Source organism: Squalius cephalus (genome assembly GCF_949319135.1).
Source record: "Squalius cephalus genome assembly, chromosome: 25".
Lineage (NCBI taxonomy): Eukaryota > Metazoa > Chordata > Actinopteri > Cypriniformes > Leuciscidae > Squalius > Squalius cephalus.
The window spans coordinates 25,177,952-25,187,996 of record NC_137146.1 but is presented as its reverse complement, the minus strand read 5'-3'; positions in this window follow the sequence as shown (position 1 = coordinate 25,187,996).

The following is a 10,045-nucleotide window of genomic DNA, read 5'->3' as shown; positions in this document are numbered from 1 at the left end:
AATAGTATCTGCCACTATTTGAACTAAGCGCAAATAGCATCTAATAACTAATTACACTTAGAAAAAATAAATAAATAAATGAGTTTCCTATTGGTAAAATATTGGCTGTTTTACAACATTTAAATGTGGCTCATCAGATGAGAACTATCCATTTTTATAAGACATATTAATCACCTTTTTTAAATGTGTACTGCACTAATTTTAATTTTAAGTGTTCAGTATAATGGCTTATAAGTGGTGTGAAGTCTTAAAATCATTGTTCCAGCGATTGTTCTAAATGTAATGGCTAAAGAAAAAAAAAAAAAACGTTTCTTGATCCGGCAAGCTGTAATCTGATTGGCTGGCTTGATGCAGCTTCTGGGAGTGTGAGTGCATGTTTATATCAATCCACCCAAAACATGTTACCAAGGTTGATACAATAAGCATTTTTGAGGAAGAACAAATCACTGGTTTTGCTAAATTTGACCAGCTTGATTGGATCAACTCAATGAAAATTTTGTTTAAGGGACTTTAGCAACTTGATTGTCGTGAACATAATTGTATATTCAGCTTAGTTCTCTCATCTCTTTATCTATGTGTCAATAATCACAAGAACCTCTGCTAGTCATTTTAAGAAGGACCTGCAAGCGGAAAAGAAAATGTGCAGGTGAGGAAGAGGGAAATAAAAAGTATAGTTTAAGAGAGAATGTGTACATGAAATACTGACGTCCCACTTCTCTGGCCTTCCCTCTCATAAACACTGTTGTCAGCCAGCGACACAGGGACAATTAATCTCTGTGAGGCAAAAAAACACAAATGCACAAGCACAAAAGCTGTCAAGATGACAAGACAAGGCAGTTCAAATATACCACATTTTCATTGCCATCAAGTACACAAATAGCAGTGATAAACTTGTTCAGGCTGAACAGTAACAGATTGCCACTGTGGGATTTTCAATTTGGTAAGATGAGCTGTAGCCTAACACAAATTTGTTTGTTTTCAGAATAGAGAACTAGTGCCCAGAGACAATACATTAAAAAGTAGACAAGTGAAATTGGTATGAGGCTTTCAAAACAGGTAAAAAAAATGTAGACATTCTACTGACTATATGTAACATTGCAAGGCTGAACGATTAATCATATTTTAACCGTGATAACGATATATACTTTTCTCAATTAATTAAAAATAATAGTTGTGATATTGGCCCGCTGGTTATTTGTCCTGTAAACGTTTGGACGATTGTGCCCTAGTTATTGGCGATTCTATTACACGGAACGTGAAAATAGAGACACCAACCACCATAGTCACATGTTTGCCGGGAGCCAGAGCGCCTGACATCAAAGCAAATTTAAAAGTGCTGGCTAATGCTAATCGTAAATTCTCTAAGATCATTATTCATGTCGGCACTAATGATGTTCGACTCCGCCAGTCGGAGATCACCAAAATTACGAGTACGATGTCAAGGACTGTAATTTGCTCTGGCCCCCTTCCTGTTCGCAGGAGTGATGAGATAGTCAGTAGATTGTGTTCACTGAATCGCTGGCTGTCTAAGTGGTGTCCGCTTAATAATATAGAATTCATAGACAATTGGAAAAGTTTTTGGGGCAAACCTGACCTGTTGAAAAGAGATGGTATTCATCCCTCCTGGGATGGTGCTGCTCTTCTCTCTAGTAATATGGCTCATAGTCTTAGAGCTCAAACATGACAATCTGGGGCTCAGGTCAGGAAGCAGACAGACTGGCTAAACCGACCGTCTGCTAGCGGCCTCACGTCACCAAGGTCAGATAAATCCCATCACATAGAGCCTCTTTCACCTAGCTATCATCATATAGAGACTGTGTCTGTTCCCCGAATTTGGAAATCCAAAAAACGTTTTAACCCATCTAAGGTAAAAAATTTAATTGATGTTCAACAAATGAAAAACAGCTATAATACAGATGAGCAAATGCTAAAGCTTGGGTTGCTGAATATTCGATCGCTTACTTCAAAAGCAATCATTGTTAATGATATGATTTCAGATAATAACCTAGATGTGCTGTGTTTGACAGAAACCTGGCTAAAACCAAACGATTACATTACTTTAAATGAATCAACCCCGCAAGATTACTGTTATAAACATGAACCTTGTCTGAAACGCAAAGGGGGTGGTGTTGCTGTAATTTATAGTAATAGTTTCAAAACCACTAAGAAATCAAGTTTCAAATATAATTCTTTTGAAGCATTGGTGCTTAATGTAAAAATATATAGTGTAAACGATAAATCACGTTTGAGATTTGTGCTGGCTACTGTATACAGGCCACCAGGGCACCATACAGACTTTATCAAAGAATTTGCGGACTTTCTATCAGAATTAATATTGACTGCAGATAAAGTACTAATTGTTGGTGATTTTAATATACACATCGATAATGAAAAAGATGCATTGGGATTGGCATTTAAAGACATTGTAAATTCAATTGGAGTTAGACAACACGTGTCAGGACCTACTCATCGTCGTAATCATACTCTAGATCTAATATTATCACATGGAATAGATGTTGATGCCGTTGAAATTCTGCAGCAGAGCGATGACATCTCAGATCATTATCTAGTCTCGTGTAATTTGCACTTAGCCAAGGCTGCAAAGCCAACTCCGTGTTTCAAATATGTTAGATCTATCACTTCTGCTACTAAAGATTGCTTTATTAATAATCTTCCTGATCAGTTTCATCATCTCAGCATCCCAGATAGCTTAGAAGAACTCGATATTGCAACAGAAACTTTTAACTCTCTCTTTTCCAGCACTTTAGACACAGTTGCTCCGTTGCGCTTAAAGAAGATTAAAGAAAATAGTCCAACGCCGTGGTACAACGAGCACACTCAGGCCCTTAAGAGAGCAGCCAGAAAAATGGAGCGCAACTGGAAGAAAACAAAACTAGAGGTATTTCGCATTTCATGGAAGGAGAGCTCAATTACTTACAGAGAGGCTTTAAAAGCTGCTAGATCTGCTTATTTTTCAACCCTATTAGAAGAAAATAAACATAATCCTAGGTATTTATTTGAAACGGTGGCTAAACTAATGAAAAATAAAGCTTCAAGCCCAGAAGTTTCCAAGCAACACAGCAGTAATGATTTTATGAACTTCTTCACTTATAAGATTGATAATATCAGGGACAAAATTATAACTATGCAACCGTCTACTACAGTATCGCATCAGGCAGTGCATTGTAGTCTCCCTGAGGAAAAAATTTATTCATTCGTTGCTATAGGAGAGGAAGAATTTACTAAACTCATTAAATCATCTAAATCGACAACATGTATGTTAGACCCTATACCAACTAAGCTACTGAAAGAGATGCTTCCAGAGGTCCTAGATCCTCTTCTTAATATCATTAATTCATCTTTGTCTCTAGGATACGTACCAAAAAACTTTAAGCTGGCTATGATTAAACCGCTTGTTAAAAAAACGCAACTTGATCCTACAGAATTAGTCAATTACAGGCCGATCTCGAATCTACCTTTTCTGTCAAAGATATTAGAAAAAGCAGTATCCTCACAACTGTGTTCCTTTCTTGAAAGAAATGATATCTGCGAGGATTTCCAGTCAGGATTTAGACCGTACCATAGTACCGAGACAGCTCTCGTCAGAGTCACAAATGATTTGCTCTTATCATCCGATCGTGGTTGTATCTCGCTATTAGTGTTACTCGATCTTAGTGCTGCATTTGACACCATTGACCACAACGTTCTTTTAAATAGATTAGAACATTATGTTGGCATTACGGGAAATGCACTAGCATGGTTTAAATCATACTTATCTGACCGTTATCAGTTTGTAGCAGTAAATGATGAGATGTCTCATCGATCACAAGTTCAGTATGGCGTACCACAAGGCTCAGTACTAGGACCGCTGCTGTTCACTCTGTACATGCTACCATTAGGAGATATCATTAGGAAACATGGAATTAGCTTTCACTGTTATGCTGACGATACTCAGCTGTATATTTCTTCAAAACCTAACGAAACTTATCAATTCATAAAATTAACGGAATGCATAGCAGATATAAAAAATTGGATGACTCATAATTTCCTACTTCTAAATTCTGAAAAAACAGAGTTTCTAATTATTGGACAAAAAACTTCCTCACGTAATAACCTAGAATACTGTCTAACACTCGATGGCTGCTCTGTTAAGTCTTCGTCGTCAGTTAGGAACCTGGGTGTGCTCTTTGATACCAATCTTTCATTTGAAAGTCACGTGTCTAGTATCTGTAAAACTGCATTTTTCCATCTTAAAAATATATCTAAATTACGCCATATGCTCTCATTGACAAATGCGGAACAATTAGTCCATGCGTTCATGACCTCAAGGCTAGATTATTGTAATGCTCTACTGGGTGGTTGCCCTGCACGCTTAATAAACAAACTACAGCTGGTTCAAAACGCAGCAGCTCGAGTTCTTACCAGAACCAGGAAGTATGACCATATTAGCCCGGTTCTGTCAAAACTGCACTGGCTCCCTATTAAACATCGCATAAATTTTAAAATATTGCTGATTACTTACAAAGCACTAAATGGTTTAGCTCCGCAGTACTTGAGCGAGCTCTTAACGCATTATAGTCCTTCACGTCTATTGCGATCTCAAAATTCCGGCCAGTTCCTACCATTGTCCGGGAAGCAGACACACTCTGTCAGTTCAAAGCCAGATTAAAGACACATCTCTTTGACCTAGCATTCACATAATACATTATAGACTTCTATAATTTAATGTTAGGCTGCATAGATTAGGTCAGCCAGAACCGGGAACACTTCCCATAAATCCTGATGTACTCGTTACATCATGAGAAGAATGGCATCTACGCTAATTTTAGTGTCTGTGTTTATCCCGAGGTTTTCCCGCAGCCTGCCGGATCCAGGCCGTATCCAGATCTGACGAAGGACCTTCGCCTGGACCTGATGACAACGCAGTGCTGAAGTGCCAACTAGTCTCTCCCTATGGAGGATCCCTCTACCACTCTACAGATAAGGCGTTGTCGGGAAATTCGTTTCGCGTTCCTACCCCAAAGCAACAAAATAAAATAAAATTCTTTATCAAAATTTATAAGGAAAGACAAGTACTTTGTTTAGGCTTGGCTTGTAGGGAATTCCAAACCTGCGTATTTTCAAATGCACATAACTATAGAACCCACTCTAAATGCGCATGTGAACGCCATCAGCGTTTCTCACAGGTTCGCGTTTAAAGTCTGTGTAGAGGGAATGGTGTCGTCTTAGCGGCCCCTAATTTAATAACAAATGATCGTTGCGACGGAAGCAAATCAATCAAAACTAACTTTAGATGGAAAATAACTTAACTCTGCAATAAAGCCAAAACAATCTCTGTTACCTTAAATTATACTCTTATCTCTGTGAAGCTGCTTTGAAACAATCTACGTTGTTAAAAGCGCTATATAAATGAAGATGACTTGACTTGACTTGACAATTTTACATTTCCATTATGTTGCACTGGTAACGAGCCTCCACTATCTTTCCTGCTTGGGGTTGCCAGATGTCAAGAGCGTAAATCCCTTAAACTGAACTTTTCTTTAAAATGATACATTTTCAATCCAATGCTTTACACCAATGGATATGTTTAAGTTTAGCGATGTCCATTGTGAAATTCATCTTGAATGAAAGTGTCCTTCGAGGCTGCGTCTGCGAATTGCTGCTACTAAACCTGCGAGCGAGCTTCCTATGTGACAAACCAACATTATCTCACGACCAATTCGTACGAATTCGTACGAATGATAAAAAGGTGGCTAATTCGTACGAATTGTCTAAACCCACGTGATGGGTAGGTTTAGGGGCGGGGTCAGGGGTAGGTCATGGTATGGTATTGGGCAATTCGTAAAATATGTACTAATTCGTACGAGTGAGGTTGTATGAATTCGTACGAATTAGCCACCTCGTAGAATTTGTACGTTTTCCCGTGAGATCAGGTTGGACAAACTGTAATAAATCCAAACATGAATCTCAACCATATTGTTTGCGATCATGGTTGAAGAATAAATGCACTTATGCAACCGTTGCTACAATCGAAAGTAAAAATGTAAAGTTTGGAATTATTAGAATTAAGATTAGGAGCCACTGGTTTTTATTTTTTTATTTTTTTTATTATTATTGATTTTCCTTTTGATTAAATTATCATAGCTGGTTAAATTAAGTCCATGTGCCACCTACAGGGCTATTAGGTAAAGTGAAATGAAAAATGGCCTTTATAACTTTACCACTTTTGATAATTATATAATACAAGTAAATATGGTGTGTGTTAACTTCTCTTTCTCTGGAATATCTGAATGTTAATCGTGATTAATAAACATGATTATAATTTGAGCAAAATAATTGTGGTTATCAGTTTAACCATTATTGTGCAGCCCTACTTTGCAAGTACATGTCAACTTATTAAACTAACCCTAACCTAACAGTCTACTAATACTCTAATGAGAGTTACAAGCCTAAAGTGGAGTATAGAAAGTGTAACCAAAAAAAAAAAAAAAAATTAAAAATAAAAATAGAAATACTATCCCATTGAGATGACAAAGGAAAGGTGTCCCAAATAACCTGAATTCACCTTCATGTTCCTGTGGCTTCATTTATAATGAGAATTGGGTCATTGGCCACGAGTCCTGGGTTTGATTCCCAGGAAACGTTAACTGATCAATTGTAAGTCACATTACATTTTCCTTTTTAATATAAACTTAAAATATCTCATATAATAGGAAGGAATTGTGGTCAAGGAAGGCATACAAACTTCAGCTCAAATGAAATTCGATAGCGTTTGCTTCCTGAAAACCCCAGCACTCTAGCAGTGCAGATGTAATTATTCAACAGATATTTATTACTGTGGTGTTTGTTTGAACGTACCGACTTGTTTTTCCAGTGCCACGTCTATTTCACCTTCTCTCAGTTCTTTTCATAAAATCTACAGTACCGGCAGAGCACAGCGAAGACTTCTAATAAGCCTGAAATCCTCTTGTCTCACTCCACAAGTAGAGACGGCGCATGGGGGAGAGAGGGGAAAATGCATACCAAATCAGAAATCATTATTTTTGCCCTTCAGAAGTGCAAAACAAAGGGCAACAGGTTAGCTGGTGGAAAGTAGATAGAATTTTACTGCCATCATTTGTGCCTAGGTGTGACAGAGACAAATGGAGAAAAAGAAAGAAATGTCTGTTCTAACTGTCCTTTTAATCCAGCACATTCCAAACAGGTGATAGACTATAATAAAGAAACAGCTCTTGTATCACATTATGAATGGTAAAATCAAGGTAAACTCAAAGTTAGCATGCACAAAAATTAAATAAACAAATAAAATGCAGTACTTGACCTTGTATTTACCAGTGCATTTTATGTGGTTTTTGTCATGAAGCAGTTATATGACATGTAGTCTCATTTTGCCAAACATATCTCAAAAACCCGCCCAAATTATTAAGTGCCAAAAGAATGTGATATAATTTATATTGCCTTGACAACCAAGGTGTATAATCCCATTCACCTCCTTAAAACTAAATGATGATGATAAAATTATAAAAATGACTAAATTCTCCTGCTAGGAGAACAATACAAAAACTACTCAAAACAAGGCAAATACAGTAAAAGAAAATGAACAAATGACCCAAACAGCTAGAAACTATTAAAGTATCAAATATTTGCAAACAGCATGGCTGCAGTCAAGAACTGAACGCATTTAAGCCTTGCACACACCATACAAGACGAAAATGTGTCATTCGTGTTCAAAAAAAGAATGACAATAATAACATTGTTGTGCTTTAACTTCAAACAGATCTAGTATGTCTTTCTTGAAGTACATATTGTAGAACATAATGCCTAACTTTTCACAGTCAAAACTGATTAATCATTGATTCAGACCTCTTTCAGCTGTCAGGGACGAGTATACCAGAGTGCAGTCTGGACAGTTTAAAAGTTGCAGAGGTCCTGGCCAGGCCAGTGTGCACATGACGATGGACAGGAGTTCTCCCATATTCGATTGCAATTAAGTTATTCAACTGTGCTCTCGTAATTACAGATATTTACAAAGAGCCTTCGAGTCATCTCCCACCACAGGTGTAATCCATGTTGAGAGTTGGGTCACTCTCCCACTCTTTACTGAAGATTCAACTTACTGTATATTTATGCCACTTTATACAGCTACAAATTCAAAATCATGAATCATCACGTCTGTCTGCTATAGCTCTTGATTGGCTAAAAGTGTGTGCTCGTCTGTGATGTAAACACCAAGACAACTCTGCAGTGCGTTTAGTAATGTCATGTTGACTGATCTCATAGAGTACATGCACACTTCCGTTTTGTTAGTTAAACAATTAGTCTATACATTTTTTATGTTTGAAAACCGCTGAACTGATCCCAAACCAGCCCAAATTTTGTCCATCCGTCCAAAAAAATTTTACCCACGCAACTGAATTCAAAACCACCAATCTGGTAACACTGGAACCATGTTGCCATTAATGATTATTTATTCTATTAGTGGCAATTAGAAAGTTTTAAAGGTTTCACTAAGTGTTTGCATGACCCTTTAACCTCACTGTGGTCAGTGGGATATAGAGCTGCAGAAGAAGCAGCATGTTTGACTAAGATGGAGGAAAATGTTGGAAGTCACCAAGTTGTTGTCCAGCCCTTCCATTCATAGAAACAGGCTGTGACCAGTGATGTATGGTGCCTGGAGAAGTGGGTATACTTTTAATTTATGCCCCCAATATTTTTTTTTAAGCGTCCCAGCAAAGGATGAACGCTCTGTGTTATAAGCAGTGACATGTAAGACTAGTCTTGCATATTAGTTCACCCCAAAACGGGCCAGTAGTATTTACACATTATCACTTAACTTTTGCTGCTTGACTTCACAGATAAAGGATCATTATGAAATTAATATTAGCCACAGAAGAGGTGCAGCATTTGCAATTAATACTGGCTTTTAATGATTTATTAATAGGCTACTAAATAATTATGAATTTTGAGTGACTATTCCTTAGTCCATCCACTCATGAAAATTGGACAACTATTCAAGGGATCACTGCATCACTGTCTTGGGTGCAGGGCCAAACGCAGGGTTTTATAAATACGGAGGTCCCAAAAATTATCTTGCTAGGGGGGTTCGGGAGCATGCCCCCTCGAGAAAATATAGATTTTCCTGATCTCGACATGTGCATTTTACGGTGTTTTGAAGGCCAAAAAATGGACAACAGTAGCTTTAAAAGCATGTCAGTGGGCAGTAGCATGAAGTTTTTTATCAGATATTTTTAAACATGAGAATCAGTTTAAATGTCGCAATGAATGATCCACACTACAAAATGGAAATGCAGAATGTTTATGCTTATTGTTGACAATACACAATCACATATTCGAAACGGGAATGGCCTTAAATAAGAAATGATTCAAGGATTATTTTGCATAGATGTTACATTTCAAACAAACGCCAATGCAATCCTTCTGCGTCCAGAGGCATATGAGCAATTAGTATGAGCATCAAAGACCAGTTTCAGCTACTTTTTCTTTCCTAAATTAATCAATGTTTTTGGACTAATCTGTTCATTTAATCAATGGTTCAATTGCTCATTCATAAAGACAGTCACTTGTGGCCACCTTCTGGCTTAATGATGCAAGTTGTGCAAACACAGACAAGCGGAGTGATACAAAACAGTGAAAAGTCTCAGTGCTGATACTGGGGAAATATTCGAACACATTCAAGGTAACGTTACACAAATACATTTATACATTATACTTATGTAGTAGTAGTAGTAGTAGCCCTTTATTGTCACTTAGTCACAAGTACCAGTGAAATTAGCCATCAACCTGTCCATACAAACATACATACAATATGACAAGGGGGTAGACAAGACAGGAAGACAGGGGATTGAGGAAAAAAAAAATACAGCATGACATGAGGAGAGGTGAGGAGAAAAAGGCAACCCTCAGACTATGCTCCTGTGAGGAGTGCAGTGTGGGAACAGGAAAAAAAACACCTCAGCAACATAAGCACATAATCAGTACACTCTACAACATGAACACATAAGACTTGCAACAGGGGAGGGGAGTG